Genomic DNA, 2,775 nt, shown 5'->3' with positions numbered 1-2,775 from the left:
ATTTTGACCAAAAATCCAAACGGTATTCACCTGACCGTTGACTCTTTGTTTTTTTTTTTCAAATTACAATAAAAACCTAGTGTTGCAAACACAGCCCTTCAGCACCTCGGGGACGAAGATTTTTTAAGGCTGTGTGGGTCAACTTGACCAAAAATCCTAAACATGACCCAAAAGGTGGTTGTTTATGCAAAGTCAGCCTTCCGGCGTCCCTTTCGGGAACATTCAGCTATGTCTTGATAAAACAGCGTCACCCGCCTTCTTTATGACAAAATTAAAATTTGACATATTTTTTTTGGCTATTTTTTAGCAAAAGGGGAGGCTGGACACCGCCCGACTTATTTATGAAAAAATTAAAATTTTGACACGTTTTTTATTTATTTATTGGTTTTTGGCTATTTTAGCAAAAAAGGGGGGTTGGACCCGATTAGGGTTGCCTACGTATCTCACATCCGGTGAGAATCAAACCCGCGTAGTTCGGGCACGTCATGAATAAAGTAAATAAACTAATTTTAAATTATTTTTTTTTTTTGAATTTATAAAAAGAACTGCTTTAAAAGAAGAAAAGAAGTATATATTTTTTTTTTGGATTTTTGATTGATTTTCTTTTTGAAAGAAAGACTTCTAAGAATTCCTTTTCTTTTGATTTGAACTTTGAGAATTTCAAAAGTAAAAGGAAGATATTTTATTTTTTTTGAATTTTTATTTGTTTTCTCTTATTCTAAAGAAGAAAGAAAATATTTTTTTGGAATTTTACCTCTAATAAAAGGAATGCTTTCTAAAAAAAATTTTTGAATTTTGAGTTTTCTTTTCAATTTTTAAAGAAGAAGGAAAATATTTTCGGATTTTTTATTTTATTATATTTTTTAAAAAAATAATTAAAAAAAAAATTTCTAAAGAAGTCAATAATGGAAAATATTTTTGGATTTTTTGTTTTGAAAATTGGGGGTCTAAAAAAAACTTTTCTAGACTTTTGGCAAGACAAATATTTTTTGCAACTAATAAAGATATACATATATATTTTGGAAATAAAGAAAAACTTTTTGGACTTATATATATATATATATATATATATATATATATATATATATTTGTGACAAATAATGAAAAACTCTTTTTTTTTGCATTTTCATAAAAAAATAAATAACAAAAAAAAACATTTTTAAAAAATAAGACTCTTTTTTATTTTCATTTTCATGGCAAGACAAACTATATATTTTTTCTATTTTTTTTTTTTGAAAAAAAAAACAAGACAGAACAACGACTTTTTTATTTTCCTTCTATTTTTCCTTTGCTTTTAGTAAAACAAACTAATAAAATATTATTTTTTTTTTTAAATTTCGGCAGAGTTTTGACAGTATTTGGGCATTGGTTTTTTTTTCAAAAATAAACAATCAATTCTCTAACCGCTATTTCTTTTTTTTCAATTTCAAAATATTATTCCTTATATTCAAAAGTCAGTCAACACACAAATCCGGATCAAATAAATGCGCAAGTAGCAACAAGTAAGATGCATCAGGATGGTCATTTTCATTTTTTGGTACACCTGTCCTAGACAGACCCAACCCCTGTGTTGAGCCTCCAAAGTCAAATGCACGTGATGCAAACAAACGTTCCTACTAGGGATCCGGCATGAAGCTGAGTTATTCTAAGTGAAAAACCTGAGGCATATTGTTCTAGCCCTGGCTTACCCAAGTGGACAGCTTGAGCCGAAGTGGGGGCAACGTACTGGGAGCACGAAAGTCTACCCGGCCTAGTTACTTGTCCCAACTTCGTTTTATTTGGTATGACTTCTAACAGAAAGGTGGGCCACGCGCACGTGTACACCATAAATTCAGAAGACTCAGAAAGAAGAAGGGTTTCGTAGCAGTTTTATATACACAATTCAAATAATATTAAAGCGGTAAAAACATCATTTAGCACATTAAGCATATATCATGTAAAAATCAGATAATAAATAAAGCCAACTATAGCAGTTATTTTAAGCTCGAATTCTTGAACCCTGAACCAGAGATTCTGGGTTTAACTCCCCAGCAGAGTCGCCAGAGCTGTCACACCTCCTTTTTCCGCCCCCGCGGGGGCGCGTAGGGAGTTTTCTCCAATTAAAGGACAGTCGAAACGGGATTTGTTTATTTGTTTCAGAGTCGCCACCTGGGAATTTTAAGGCGTCCCAAGTCACCGGTTTTAATCCCTGAATCGAAGAGAATATGACTCTGTTTATTATTCTGCGAACCAGAAATCCTGAGTAAGGAATTCTGTTAATCTGGAAGAAGGTGTTAGGCATTTCCGAATTTCGTGGTTCTAGCACAGTCGCTTAACTGTTTTTATTCTTGGCTTAATTATCTCGATTTTACATTTTTTTGAATGATTTTGTTACTGCTTCTGTTTATTTTGTTTATAATTAAAGACCCTTCTTCGAATCGAATCATGCGTACGTATATTCGTTTTATATATTATATATTTTTAAACGTGAGGAATCGTGTCACGCGTACGTGTACACAATGATATTGATAATATATTTATTATAAAATAATTATTTTCGAAATTGTGTTTTAAAAAAAATCAATAACATTCGCACTTTTTGTATGATTAAGTAGTGAACCGCACATCTCGGATTTTTATGAAGTTAATATTGATAGTCTCCGAAGAACCCCTTTTTATTAAATATTCGCTCGAAGTTGCGCGAACGCATAATCCGAATTGCTTTTAGAAAATATAATCAGGTCACGCGAACGCATCCCTAATCACACAAAATATTCTTGATGGTAGTATAAATTT

This window comes from Nicotiana sylvestris, chromosome 11 (assembly GCF_000393655.2).
Source record: "Nicotiana sylvestris chromosome 11, ASM39365v2, whole genome shotgun sequence".
Lineage (NCBI taxonomy): Eukaryota > Viridiplantae > Streptophyta > Magnoliopsida > Solanales > Solanaceae > Nicotiana > Nicotiana sylvestris.
The sequence above is the reverse complement of the archived record's forward strand: the minus strand, read 5'-3'. Positions refer to the sequence as shown.